General features: G+C 44.0%; 1 long non-coding RNA gene across 1 annotated transcript in view; it reads left to right on the top strand.

Annotated features, from left to right (window-relative positions):
• The first annotated feature begins 522 nt into the window (after positions 1-522).
• LOC132580603 (uncharacterized) overlaps positions 523-15,660 on the top strand; it is a 277,397-nt gene continuing 262,259 nt past the window's right edge. Inside the window, exon 1 of the long non-coding RNA XR_009556068.1 lies at positions 523-532. This is a non-coding gene — a long non-coding RNA (uncharacterized LOC132580603). The remainder of the gene's footprint in view (positions 533-15,660) is intronic.

Here is a 15,660-nt window from a genome sequence, read left to right as displayed (position 1 = left end):
AGAGCGGCTCACAATCTCCTTTATCTTCCTCTACCACAATAGACACCCTGTGAGGTGGGTGGGGAGAGAGCTCTCACAGAAGCTGCCCTTTCAAGGACAACCTCTGCCAGAGCTATGGCTAACCCACAGTCATTCCAGCAGCTGCAAGTGGAGGAGTGGGGAATCAAACCCGGTTCTGCCAGATAAGAGTCCGCACACTTAACCACTATACCAAACTGGCTCTCTTATACAAATAAATAAATAAATATATAGATAACAACTCCAAAAATAACTTATAACCAGAGACAGTAGGGCCTGGTAAGAGAAAACTTTATTTATTGATTTTAGGTAGTATGCTGGACTTTTTTTGAGCAGGAACACAGTTCCGGCTGGTTTGGTATCAGGATGTGTGGCCTAATATGCAAATGAGTCCCTTTTAGGCTTAAAAAAAAGAAAGTATGTACAAAACAGGTATAGATGTTAGCAAAATCTGGATTATCTATATGATCTCCAAAGGAAAGCTTCTATTATTGCGGTCTACATGTGCAGCAAGGTGATAGATAGAGACCAATTTCACACTAGACTTTTAATCCTGGTTCAGCCCTGTCCCCAAGCTGACATGCTACACTAAAATCATAGAATAATAGAGTCACAGAGTTGGTTTCTCTGATTCTAGTGTAGAATGTCAGTTTGGGGACAGGGCTGAACCAGGATTAAAGGTCTAATGCGAAACTGATCAGAGAAAACAGAATTGCATTTCAAATTGGAATACTATTTTTGAATGGTCCTTGATGTGTACAAAAAACAAAACACAAACCAACACATAATAATAATAATAATAATAATAATAATAATAATAATAATAATAATAATAATAATAATAATAATAACAATAATATTTTATTTATATCCCGCCCTCCCCGCCGAGACGGGCTCAGGGCGGCTAACAACATTTCATAAAATTATACAGAGTTTAAAATCACATTAACTTTAAAACATTCCAGTTAACCAAGTATTATACAAACCTGATTCCAGACAATTCGGAAGGATATGCTAAAAAACTTTCTCTTTGATAACAAGTTACTATGCAGGGAGCTTTATTTCTAGGGATGGGCTGAAAAATACAATTCCACCTCCGCTCTCTGTTCTCATTCTTCTACACATGTAAACTCGTAGAAGATAAGCCATAATGAAGAATATATGAACCCCACAAAAAGATCCCATCGTTTCCACAATGTATCATTAGGGAAGCTCGAACCATAATCCTTCCTGTGAGAATGAAGTGTGATGTAAGCATGTCCCTATTTTCCATCTGTTAAGAATTAGAAAGCATGCAAAATTAGGATGACTGATATTGCAAAGAGGTTCTTTTTGAGTCCAGACCTTCATTTGCAGTTCTGGTTGGTTTACAGGGAATGCGCCTGATTTTTCCAGCCTGGTTTCACTATCACCCTCCTTTTCCCCAACAGACATATCCATGCAAACAGAACTCTTAAGGGCTTGCTTAGCCATGCTGATTTTTTTTTTTAAATGGGCTTAACTTTCCATGATGTTTATGTAACCCCCCCCCCTCACACACACACCAAGTGTCTTAAACTGACACATTTTCTCTCTCCTTATTTATGATGCCAATTAAAACCCTGCAAGTAATTTTACCCCAGGAAAAGCCTCATTCGCCCCAGACAGCTCTGCGGAGACCTACTCACGGCTTTTAAAATATTATTTTTTTAAAAAATGACTTAGGTTTCCCTCCTCTTTAAATGTCATTTGCATCATTTTCGTATTCATGGCAGCTACGTTAAACCATCTAGCTGTATTTTCTAATAGGGCCATGTCTAGTTATAGTCCAATCAGCTCGATTTACCAGGGGCAGTCCATGTTTCCTGGAACCCAGCCCTGTTTTGTTTCCAACACCTGCCCCAGTTTTGTTATTAGTTTGGTTTGGGGGAAAGTTTTGGCAAGTGCCTTCTAAAAATATCATTACTATGGTTTGTTAAAATTACCCTTAAGGCTTCATCCCGCCTTATGGGGGTCTTTAGAAGGTACACCTCTTGTAGACACATCTTGTCTTTAGTACACACAGGCTTGCACAGACACTGCATTGAACACCAAGCTCCCCCCAGCCACTGGCAGGGAATGGGGAGAGTAGGGTTGCCAGCCTCAGGTTGGGAAACTCCATTTGGGGCCTGGGAAGGACAGGGACCTCAGTGGGGTACAATGCTATTGGAGTCCACCTTCCAAAGCATCCATTTTCTTCCAGGGAACTGATCTCTGTGGTCTGGAGATCCCCTGGCCCCACCTGGAGGCTGGCATCCTAGGCCTTCCTGGCATTGACAAGAGCCCTTGGTCTAGTTGCCAGTTGTGTACTGGGAAATATCTGGAGACATTCAGGGTGCAGAGGAGAGGAGGGACTTTAATAGGGTATGATGCCATAGTGTCCCGCTTTCAAAGTGGCCATTTTCTCCAGATGAACTGATCTCTGGAGATGAACTGTAATCCCAGGAGATGTCCAGCCACCACCTGGAGGTTGGCAGTCCTACCTTGGTCCCTCAGTGGTTGTTTCCCTTTCATGAGACTGGCAGCCAAGGAGGTGAGATGTCTTCAGAAATTTCAGGAGGTGCTGTACGGCTATTTTACTTGGCAGAACTTTTAATGGCGCATAAGTTGTAGGCATTTTATTAGGCTGGGGTGACCTGGGATTTTAATAGTTGCTTGCTTGCATTTTTAATTCTGTATTGTTAGCCAGCTTGAGCCACGGGGAAAAGCAGAATAGACATATTTTCAGACATGAAACATTTTTTTAAAAATGCATATTATTGAACACCAAGGTGCTATCTAGTTCCCTCACCTGGAGTTTTACAAACGTCAAGAATGACCAGTTCCCAAAAGCAACAAAGGAAGAAGCGATGCCAGGCCTTCTCACTTGACAATCTGCCATTTATGAAAGAGGGGGAAATGGCTCACACCAGCCCAATTCCTTTCTGATACCTTCCAGGGTAATTCCGCTCAATGCATTGCCACCATCTGCTGGGTACATTTGGAGAGTGCTTGTGGGAACGGAGGGCCCCTTCCAGCTGCAAAGGATGTAGGTGCCAAGGCCCAGCTGCATTTCAGATTATGAATTAATAAAGGGATCTTTAAAAAAAACAGGGAATTTTTCCCGTATATTGAGATACAAGAAAGAACTGCATGGCAGATGTTGCCAGCCCCCTTTTGTTGTGCACCAAATGACAAGAAACAGTTGCAGTGTTTCTTTCTGGAAAAATCTGTGAATTATAGTTTGTTGGCACATACACTGAGCTGCAGAGAAATGTGGCCAAGGGCTGGTAGCTACAGGTTTCCCACAATTCTCATTTTAAGTTATCACTGATTGTATTGTCAGTTGAAAGATGATGAGAAAGTTCTGCAGACACTGCAAGGAACCTAGGAGAACCAATTTGCCAATACATGTTCATGTCCAAGTATACAGTGTCTATTAGATTGCCCATGTCCAGAGCCTTATGAATAGGGTTGCCAATCTCCAGGTGGGGGCAGGAGATCCCCCCGGTTTGGAGGCCCTCCCCCTGCTTCAGGGTCATCAGAAAGTGAGGGGAGGGGAGGGAAATGTCTGCAGGGAACTCTATTATTTCCTATGGAGACTTATTCCCATAGGAAATTATGAAAAATTGATCTGCAAGTATCTGGGGCTCTGGGGGGAGGAGCTGTTTTATGAGGTAGAGGCACCAAATTTGTAGCATAGCATCCAGTGCCTCTCCCCAAAATACCTCCCAAGTTTCAAAAAGATTTGACCAGGGGGTCCAATTCTATGAGCCCCCCAAAAAGGTGCTCCTATCATTCATTATTTTCTATGGGGGGAAAAGGTGATGGCCAGAACTCTCTTTGGAATTCAGTTATGCTTGTCACACCCTTGCTCCTGGCTCCACCCCCAAAGTCTCCTGGCTCCACCCCCAAAGTCCCCAGATTTTTCCTGAATTGGACTTGGCAATCCTACTTGTGAATAACTCTCAAAGGACTCCAAAGCAGGGGTGTCAAATGTTCAGCCCTTGGGGCTCTTTTCACCCCTACCCATTCCTGTTCTCACTCTTTGAAGCTCCCACACTGCTGAAGTTCCCAGCTCCTTCTTCCTTTTAGATGTTTGAAGCAGGAAGTAATTCTGGACTTGCAAAGCTGCAAAGAAAATATGAAATGGATTTTTCATTAAGCCTCTGAGAGTAGTCTATCTGGGCATAGAGACCTTAATGGAAAATCCATTAGCACCCTACTCAGAGTCTTCACAGTGGCATCCTAAGCAGGGATACTCAGAATTATACTCAGGTGTACTCAGTGGGGCTTACTCCTAGGAAAGTGTTTTTAGGATTGCACTGATAATCAGGACAGCTAGCTAAAAAGCTGCTTGTTAGTCTTACAGCCTAGCACAGCAAAGAATATTCTGCCATTGAATACAGCTGGAGATGGAACTTTTGCCAATTTCTGCCTGTGAGCACCAAGGGCATGCAGTTTAGGTAATGGTACCCCTAAAGGTCAACCATCATTAACTCACTTTGTTATCAGTTTGGAACATCAGCACCGGGAGCCTGTGTACAACTGATTAAGTGCAGGTTTCTGAGGAAATGCAGCAGTAACGTTGGTGTAACCTTTTTCAATGTGAACAGAAGTCTCAGCCTCATAATTCATCTTCAGAAGCCCAGCAGCCCTACAGTCGCTTGAAGTAATTCTATAGCGACTGTTGTCATGCCTGAACCAAACGTTTTGCATGGATGAGTTCCATCTCTGGATTCCTGGGATATCCCAGCTTCTTGTGAGCATGGGGCATTCTCATTTGGTACACAGATGGCTTTACCAAAATGGTGACTTCAGTGAGACTGTAAGTTGTGACAGAGAAGTTAGTGCATGGAGTATATAAAATTCATTTTGACCAAAATTGGTGGGAAGAGTTCCATCTGCAGCTGAATTTAATAAAGGACACAATCAAGGTATGCTTAAACATTTAAAATTTAAGTGTGAGAGTTAAGGGCCAACTCAGTTTTATTTTACTGAAATCAATAAGAATTAAAAGGACTTGGTGCTATTTTTTTTTCAGGACTGGGGGTACCTTTAAGAAAAATCCACAGGGAACCAGCTATGGCCCTATGATCCTGGAGTGGTTTTTTATCCCAGCAGGACTAGCAGAACCTGTTGTAGAGAGCTCTCTTATAATGTCTCTCTTTTCTGCATCTGTGTCATAAAACTGGTTCGTCTACGATTGTCACACACGAAGCTACTTTATACTGAGACCGTTGTTCCATCAACCAGCATGGTCTATCCTGGATCTTTCATGTTGCCTACTACATGATTCCTTTACCTGGAGGTGAGAGGGATCAAACCTGAGACCTTCTGCATGCAAAGCAGGAGCTCTGCAGCTGAGCCATGGCCCCATCTCTATGGTCCATCAAGTCAGGGACAGGAACTCAGGAGATGTCCTCCACCCCAGCCTTTCTGCCTAGCAAAGCAGTTTTTTTTTAAAAGGGTTCCTCTTTAATAAAGCAGCCAAGTGTTACCTTGTGAGCTCATTTATGGGCTAGTTTGCAAGGAGGAAAAGCCTGGTGCACAGAGGCACCTGAGGTATTGGCTGCAGAAAGAAACATCTGCCACAGTCATTATAATGCAGATTGTGCTTTGAGTTATATTGGTACTTACAAGTGTACCTAGCAAAGTTTACAGTGCACCACATGTGAAAATGTAGACAGGTGAGTCATATTCAAAAACTTCCCTGTCTAACCCTAGAAGTGCGCTTGCTAAACATAGAGAGAAGGTTAAGTGGGAGACATGCAATGTACATTAAAGGCCACAGAGCAAAGGCTGAGTGAAAAACATTCAGAGATGTCTGCAAAGGACAAAAAGCAGAACAAAAACCAGTGTCTGGAAATGAAGCTAGACAGACTGAGATTTGGCACACGTTATGACCAACGAGGTTAAATAATTATTGGGCTAAAATCCCTCAGGTGATGGAGGAAGCTCTGTAAATGGAAGGCATTTCAGAGTATCTGTAGAAGTTACACTTTTGCACAGCTGGAAATGATGGATGATGTGCAAGAATTAAAGGATGTGCAGTACAGATGCAGTCTTGTGCTCCAGTGGTACGGAGGAGGAGAGGAATGGTGGATCAATTAAATAAAATCATTTATTGGATAAACAGCACAAAATGCATATGCTCTGCCTTTACAGATGTGCATACATATGACAATGCCCAGACTAGCTTTTGTGCTGAATCAAGGCTGTTTCACACATGACATTGTAGTAAACTCAGGTTTTCTATCAGTACAATATACAGGGAGACAAAACCAATCCTAACCCTGCAATGAGTGCAACCAGGAGTGGAATTCTAGCAGGAGTTCCTTTGCATATTAAGCCATGCCCCCCTTGATGTAGCCAATCCTCCAAGAGCTTACAAGGCTCTTTTTTGTAAGCTCTTGGAGGATTGGCTGCATCGGGGGGGGGGTGGCCTAATATGCAAAGGCGCTCCTGCTAGAATTCCACCCCTGAGTGCAACTGTATAATAACCTCATTACATATACATGTCCTTGTACAAAGCTACCTGACAAAGGGAACTTTGATTCTCAAGCGCTTATCCCCTGGCAATCAGGTTGGTCTTTAAGGTGCCACTGGACTTGAATTTTACTCTTCTACTAAAGACCAACACAGCTACCTACCTGAAACATTGCTCATTATATTACACTTCAGACATCTTCCAGATGTACCTAAAAAGATAATGGGTACTGTACCTTTTTTCTCCATAGTGAATTACCTTTGAGCCTCTTTTCTGTGGTTTACTTTGATGTCTGCTGTTCATGCAGAAGAAGAAATGGAAGAGAGGAACTCCCAGTTGAAGGCCCGAGCAAAAAAGAACGAACAACCTCGAAGGATCCTGGAACATCCATTGGTTCAGCTTGCATCTTGTTTACCAGCTGTGAACAGGGAGACAGTTTTTTGACAGCCTGTTCACCCAGGGATTTTTTTTTTTGGTAGCAGGAACTCCTTTGCATATTAGGCCACACACCCCTGATGTAGCCAATCCTCCAAGAGCTTACAGGGCTCGTCTTACAGGGCCTACTGTATGCTCTTAGAGGATTGGCTACATCGGGGAGTGTGGCCTAATATGCAAAGGAGTTCCTGCTACAAAAAAAGCTCAGTGTTCACCTATTCATTGATCTGTGCAGTTCACCTATTCATTGATCCAGGCTAAGCACAGAGATATGTAAGACCCAATGGGGAGAAAAGCATGGGTTTAAATGAAGTACCTTAACATACTGTGCAATTTTTTAAAAAACCTAACCAAGTGAGCAATTTAGACAGCCTCAATTTTTGTATCTGACACACGGAGCCTCTTGTCGGCCTGCCTTTGCCAGGAGACTTGGCTGCTCCAGGATTGCCAGTCGGATCCCAACAGCTACTTCTGCAAAGTGAGTGTGATGGGAAAAGAACAACACACGCTTGTGTTCCTTTCTACTGTTTGTTCCCCTGGCCTGCTGACATAGATCATGGGGGGCAAAGTGCTCTCACTTCCTGGTTTGTTCAGCCATGCCTGTGCTTCAGATATGGTGTGGTCAGGAAGCCGCTTGGACTCTGAGTTTCAGCCTCTTTGGAAGGAAAACCTTTTCCAAACCAAAGTCTACCCTAGCAGGCAGGACTAAAAATGAGGATTCCCTTCTTTTTCTTATATTATATTATTGAGAAATATCGATGCTTGACACCTTCCAGCTCCAAAGTGCCTCCCATATCCTGTTCCTTGAGACCTTTGGTTCCCATGATGTCCCTGTTTGCTGATTTTGATTTGTAATAATGTTGACCAAAGCTGTTCTTGTATTCTTTCAGCAATGGGCTTAATGCAATTTTAGAGCATTTTTGTAGCTTTATGTGCCTGCAAGTCTGGCCTGCCTTCAAGAAGCTCAGGAGAGCAGACTTGATTTTCGCTTATTATACCTTCACAACAACCTTATGAGGTAGGGTAAGGCTTAAAAAGAGAATGACTGGAAGTCACCCAGGAGGCTTCACAGCACAGGTGGGAATTTGACCCAGGTCTCCCAGATCCTAGAACAACATAGGTTCCCATTCCCCCACCCCTGGTGAGAGTTCCCCCCAATTTTGGGGCCTCCGACACACCAGCATGGAGATGGCTGGTGGGGGAGCCCCGCCCTTGAACAGCTCCATTGTCACCTGACATGCCCAGTGTGATGATGTCATCTAGAAGTGACATCATCACACCAGACGTATTGCGTAGGGGAGGGACTCTCTAGCATTTGGGTAAAAACTCTGGGAATCCTAGTCTGCACCACCTTGCGCGTAGCTTTGTTCTCTCTTGTCAGGATGTCAGTAGCTCTCCATGTCCTTCATTGCAAAGATCTTTTACAAAATACTTGCACAGTACTTGTTATGGTGGGGAAGGACTGTAGGTTGCCAAAGGGTGACAAAAGGCTGCACGACTTTACTTTCAAATATAGCCACTGATGTTGCTTTGACCATCTCAAAAACTTAAGAGAGAGCTAAGCTGAGATACAGTGAGTTTTTGTTATTGGATTGCACCAGTCTCAGCTTTGCCTGGGATGTACATGAAGAGGCCTTCTGCTGAATCAGACCATCAGGCCATCAAGGTCAGTATTGTCTACTCAGACTGGCAGTGGCTCTCCAGGCCTTCAGGGAGAGGTCTTTCATATCACCTAAAGCCTGGTCCTTTTTAACTGGACATGAAGGGGATTGAACCTGGGACCTTCTGCATGCAAAGCAGAGGTTCTTCCACTGAGCCACAGGACCTTTCAGATACTTTTAAATTAACAGTTTCTGCCTAAACACAGAGATTTGTGAGATTACACCTGCTCCATAACTTCTTCATCATCATCATCATTGGTGAAGTGCCTAAAAACTAGCCATTCTATAAAACATGTAAAAAGACAGGCCCTTCTAAATGGGCATATAATACAATTAGAAAAAAGAAGAAAACCAAACCAAAACCACCAAAAGACATTAAAAAAGTAGTATAAGAAGACTAAGCACAGTTGACTCTACTCTGATACCTCAAGGGTGATATGGATCAACGGAACTACAAGTGAGCTTTAAAAAGGTAGTAATAGTAGCCAGCTCAAAGTTGACTCAGCTGTCCATCCTTCTGAGGTCGGTAAAATGAGTCCCCAGCTTGCTGAGGGTAAAGTGTAGATGACTGGGGAAGGCAATGGCAAACCACCCCATAAAAACTCTGCCAAGAAAACATCAGGATATGACATCACACCATGGGTCAGTAATGTCTCGGTGTTTGCACAGGGTTTACCTTTAATAGAATGACAGCTCATGAGTGCGGTATGGGTAAATGTATCCAGTGTCAGGCTAGAGTTGGGAAGACCCAGGATCAATCCCCATTCAGCCACGGAACTCTGGGATGACTTGGGCCAGTTACACTTCCTTCGTCACTTTATCCAACCTCATAGTTTGCCCTACCTGCTGTGGAGAAGAAGGAAAAGCCCAATATGTAGTCCTAAGTTCCTCAGAGGAACAGCCAGATACACAGTGTGATAGATAAGGGGGCTTAGGAACAGAGAAGCAAGGGAAAACTGCATGTTTTAGAATATTAAGAGCAACAATAAGTATATTGAAACAGAGAGAATGACCAGTTCATCTGAACCCGATGGAGAGGAACAGGAGAAGGGGAAACTTGGTGCTCATTCAGGAGCAGGTGAATTGATGGTATAAGATGTACCTGGCCTATTTTTCCTCAAAGAGGGAACTGTCCTCTTCTTAAAAGACACATTCACACACCACACATGCTTCTGAGAATTCGCCTTCTGCTCCATCACTGCAATGTCAAAGATGTTGACCTCTGACCTAGAAGATTAAGGAGGATAACACCTGGTCTTTTGGAAAGCCACAGAATAAATGTATCCTTTGTACCTGGTGAACAATACTTTCTTAAATCCCCAGAGTAACTCAAACCATTGGCAGCGGAGGCAGAGACGTACGGTGAGGCTTCCAGAAAAACCAAAAAAGACGCAACCAGGAAGTGTCTCAAAAGGGGAATCATTTGGATCTATGCTGATGGATATCAAGGTTGGTCACCAGCAGGGCTTTTTTTTTTGTAGCAGGAACTCCTTTGCATATTAGGCCACACACCCCTGATGTAGCCAATCCTCCAAGAGTTTACAAGGCTCTTAGTACAGGGCCTACTGTAAGCTCCAGGAGGATTGGCTACATCAGGGGTGTGTGGCCTATTATGCAAAGGTGTTCCTGCTACAAAAAAGCCCTGGTCACCAGAAATTTTTGATTATTGAAAGTGTAAGAGTGAAATGTTGTAGGAGAGTGGAAGATAAGCTGTAATGATTGAGCAAGCTACATCTTAGATAAAGCTTACAGTTTTTGCCTGTCGCAGCTTTGTGCTTTTGTGGATGCTGTGAGGTGTTTAAGCTATTCACTTATAGTCATTCCTCATGTATTGATGATATATTGAATGGATGGTATTTCCACAGCTATTTGCTGATGCAAGTCACATGGATTGAATAAACAAAGTGGTCTGGGACATTTTTCTATTGAAACATTTATTGAGTTGTACATCTTTAAGTGCCCATTTTGCTTCAGGAGTCTGTTGCACATGGTGCTTTTGCTTGTTCTCCAGCCCCACCTGGGGATTGGCAGCCCTAAAATGATGTGATGATAAATGGGGCTGATAGTGGCTTTGTGGTGTGGGTTTTTTTCTCCTTGCATGCTGTTGTGCAAACCAAAAAGAGCCAGTGTAGGTCTGGGAGGCACAACAGTCCTATCACACGTGTGAACCAAAATTCACCAACAAACACAAGGACTTTGTAAGGTGTAGCTGGATGCCCTCACCTATACCCCTGGCCAGTTCTGACAGTAAGGTTGCCTACTTCCAGGTGGGACCTGGGGATCTCCCTGGAATTATAGCTTTTCTCCAGACTTCAGGGTTTTAGATAAAGGTACAGGGTTCTCAGAGGGGTACAATGTCATAGAGTCCACACTCAAAAGCAGCCATTTTCTCTAGGGGAACTGATCTTTGTGGTCTGGAGATGAGCTGTAATTCTGGGGGATCCCCAGGTCCTATGTAGAGGCTGGCATGCACACTGACCCTCTTGATTACTCTGGAGTATGACAAAAGGATGCTGGTGGCTTTAAAAAAAAAACCCTATCAAGAAGTTCCATAACTTAGAGCTGCTCTGTGAAGGAAACCAGGGAGACTTCTCTTACTTTTTTTGGACATCGATTCAAGCGGGTAGCCATGTTGGTCTGAAGCAGCAGAACAAGACTGGAGTCCAGTGGCACCTTTAAGACTCACAAAGTTTTATTCAAGGTATAAGCTTTCATGTGCATGCCCACTTCAGTTTGGTGTAGTGGTTAAGGGCACAGACTCTTATCTGGGAGAACTCCTCCACTTGAAGCCGCTGGAATGGCCTTGGGTCAGCCATAGCTCTCATAGGAGTTGTCCTTGAAAGGGCAGCTGCTGTGAGAGCTCTCTCAGCTACACCTACCTCACAGGGTGAGTGGTTAAGTGTGTGGACTCTTATCTGGGAGAACCGGGTTTGATTCCCCACTCCTCCACTTGCAGCTGCTGGAATGGCCTTGGGTTAACCATAGCTCTGGCAGAGGTTGTCCTTGAGGCAGCTGCTGTGAGAGTCCTCTCAGCCCCACCCACCTCACAGGGTGTCTGTTGTGGGGGGAGAAGATATGGGAGATTGTATAAGCCACTCTGAGTCTCTGATTCAGAGAGAAGGGCAGGGTATAAATCTGCAATTCTTCTTCTTCTTATAAGGAGTGGGGAAGGAAATTGAAATTCAAAACATAAAGCGGGATATATAAATCCAATATCATCATAATCTTCTTCTATAATGAAATGGGGGGGAACCATTTAAACTTAGAAGGTGAGCAGTAAATTAGCATACAGCATAATGAATATGTTTAACAGATCCAAGGATTTTTTTTATATTTCTTTCCTTTCTTGATGCACACCATTCCCCAGCCCTTGGCTGTCCTTTCTTTCTTTTTTTGATAACTGTTATGTCTTGAAACATAAGCTGATGTACCGCATGGCGATCGCTACAGAGGCGACCCCGCGGATCCCCGGATGTAGCTCGCCTGCGCCCCGCCCATCAAGATCTGTGGCGGGAAGTTTGACTGACCAGGATTGGACTGGTCAGACTGGGGGGCAGTTCTGGGTAATTCCACATGTTAATAAAGGGTGATTAACATGTGGAATTCACTGCCACAGGAGGTGGTGGCGGCCACAAGTATAGCCACCTTCAAGAGGGGTTTAGATAAAAATATGGAGCACAGGTCCATAAGTGGCTATTAGCCACAGTGTGTGTGTATATATAATTTTTTTTGCCACTGTGTGACACAGAGTGTTGGACTGGATGGGCCATTGGCCTGATCCAACATGGCTTCTCTTATGTTCTTATGACCCGGCCCGTGTGCTCTCTCTCTTGTAATGGACTACTGAATAAAGGATGTTGCCTTCAACCCATCTCGCAACTCAGTACATTACAATAACACTATGATATACGCTCTGTCATAGCCTGCCGGCACTGTCCCTGTATGTTCATTCCAAAAGTCCTGATTTCAGTCCCTTTCTAATCTCAATCTGATTGATTTCTTTTGGAGTTGGATCCAAGTGTCATATAAAAGCCATTGAAATACGAGGCTGAGCAAATGGGGCAGAAAACTCTCCCGACAGGATGTGTGCGCATTTGTGCGTCTGTGAAAGGCAGAGGGACTGAAATGATGCCGAGAAGAGAGGCTGCTACAAAGTGGAGCATCGTTTGGCAGATGAAAGACTGTAGCAGACACAGTCGAACACAGACAAATGCTTCCATCTCTCCGGCCCTCTCCTGGGATGCGTTAGCCTTATAAAGATGGATCGACTTATACAGCCGTCGCTTACCCATTACAAACATTTCTCTTTGGTTTGCCAAAGAATTTTTCTTTTTTAAGGATCAACAGACCCTCCTCCCTTTCCCCCCTCCTCACATCTGGCAAGCAAAGAAGCCAGAACATCTCCCCTGGCTTCGCTCCAAGCAGTTAATGAAAAAGGCGGGAGCCCGAGAACTTTCCAAAAACTCAAGATGCATTTTCAGGCATCTCAGATTAGATGCAATGAGCAATGAACTGTATCAAAGAGGCAGGAAAGAGCGCAGTTGGCCTCCCTGGAAAACAGGTCTGGGAAAGTCCAAGTCACAAAGCTGCCCATTGTGCCCCACCGTTATCCTAATCTGCCTAAGTCAGCTACAAATGTGATGAACAAAGGGAAGGGTATGCAGAGAGATTCACAGTTGTCAGAATATGTTGGTCTACTGGGAGCTCCATTCTGAGAAAGAGTGAGTTTGCTACCTGGCCAATGTCCCCAGGCCACAGATCCAACAATACAACTATCCAGGGCCTTTTTGTAGCAGGAACCCTTTGCATATTAGGCCACACTCCCTGATGTAACCAATCCTCCTGGAGCTGACGGTAGGTCCTGTACTAAGAGCCCTATAAGCTCTTGGAGGATTGGCTACATGAGAGGGGTGTGGCCTAATATGCAAAGGAGTTCCTGCTAAAAAAAGCCCTGCGACTCTCTACATCTCCCTTCATCACCTAGAGTTGCCAATTTGGGTTGGGAAATTCCTGGAACTTGAGGAGGGTGGAGTTTGGGGAGGGCAGGGACCTCAGTTGGGTATAAGTCCACCTTCCACAGCCATTTTCTCCAAGGTCCCCATCTCTGCAGTCTGGAGATCAGTTGAAATTCTGGAAGATCTCCAGGCTCCACGTGGAAGCTGGCAATCCTATCACCATCTGATCCTTCTTGGGATCACTAGAACCACCAGACATAGCTTCCTCAGCTTTTAAACCATCTCCCTTCCCGATTATTGTATCTACAGGACTGCCTCTTCTCCTATGATCTACCATGACAGTTTCAGTCATCTGACCACCCAGCAAATGGGCCAGAGTGACAATTTCCCGAAGATGTGCATTCTCTGTAGTAGCCTCCCCAGCATGTGGAATGGCCTGGAACCAAGGAGGTTAGGAGGGCTCCCACATTGTCACTCCATGAGCTATTTTAAACAGATTCAGGTGGGTAGCCATGTGGGTCTGAAGCAGCAGAACGAAGTTTGAGTCCTGTGGCACCTTGAAGACCAACAAAGTTTAATTCTGGATATAAGCTTTTGTGTGCACCCACACTTCTTCAAAATTCCCATTACATTGTATCTGAAGAAATATATGCGCACACAAAAATTTATACCTCTTGGTTTTAAAGGTTCCCCTGGACTCAAACTTTGTTCTGTAAAACAGAGTTATTCCGGAGGGTTTTTTAAAAAATGCAGTAGGGCCATTCTCTAATAGAATGGTCTAGGAGGGTGCTTTAAGGGGAAAATAGATTCTGGACTATACCGCTGTATTTATGATGTATTTACTGTATGCATCATCTTGCTCTCATGGCATTGTTCTCTATTTATGTAATGTTTTCTGCATTTTTAAACATATCAGGTCTAATATTTATGCTTTGTTTCAAACTGTTGTAATTCTAGTCCTTTTACATTGCTTGTTAAATGTTTCATCCTATTGATTGAATTGACTTCCACTAGGGATGCCAGCTCTGGGTTGGGAAATACCTGGAGATTTTGGGAGTGGAGCCTGAGAAGGGTGAGGTTTGGGGAGGGGAGGGACTTCAGTGGGTTATAATGCCATAAAGTCGACCTTCCAAAGCAGCCATTTACTCCGGGGGGACTGATTTTGATTGTCTATAGATTAGTTGTAATGGCAAGACACTTCCAGGCACCGCCTGGAGGCTGGCAACCCTACTTGTCAGCTCCCCTTGGGAACGTCTTGAAAATAAATATAAATGGGGCTGGTACCTGCAACAAGAGGAAGCATGGACTATCCTGAAATAACTGATTACAGCCTCTGTGTTAAAGTTCTATGACCCAGGCAGGTATTTCGTCAGATGCCTCATAGTCTGGGTTTGGTGCAGAGATACTGCAGAAACATAGGGATCACTGACAACCTATGTCATAGGTATCTAAGACATTATCTAAGAGGTATAACTTAGGAATTCCCACATTGAAATGGAGTTATTGGGCATCTTTTTTTACTTGTCAGAGATTTCATCAGTGCCTGTATGCCAAGGCTTTTTTTGTAGCAGGAACTCCTTTGCATATTAGGCCACACACCCCTGATGTAGCCAGTCCTCCAAGAGCTTACAGGGCTCTTAGCACAGGGCCTACTGTAATCTCTTGGAGGATTGGCTACATCAGGGAGTGTGGCCTAAAATGCAAAGGAGTTCCTGCTACAAAAAAAGCCCTGTACAACTGGGACTTGATCATAAAGAGCAAGAATCCAGCAGCACATTTAAGACTAACAGAATTTGTGGCAGGGTGAGAGCTTTCATGAGTCACTGCTCACCTCTAATATCCTTACTTGAGAAACCATTAAATGACTTTTAGAATACAACCTATGATGCGAAAGCTACAAAAATATTTTTTGATTGTGTCTTCCATGTCTGGTAACTTAGTGTTTACAGCAGATGCCCAATCCAGGGTCACACTAGAACACATTTCTGAGAAGGAAACAGTGAGTGGTAAAGACTCAGCAGAGTGACGTGTTCTCCTCTGCAGAAATTTTAATATAAGATGTTAATTGCGGTTTTCTAATAAATGTTTGATGTTGCCTTAAGGT

Source organism: Heteronotia binoei, chromosome 12 (assembly GCF_032191835.1).
Source record: "Heteronotia binoei isolate CCM8104 ecotype False Entrance Well chromosome 12, APGP_CSIRO_Hbin_v1, whole genome shotgun sequence".
NCBI lineage: Eukaryota > Metazoa > Chordata > Lepidosauria > Squamata > Gekkonidae > Heteronotia > Heteronotia binoei.
Note: the sequence above shows the minus strand (reverse complement) of the source record. Positions and strands in the feature narration are given on the sequence as shown.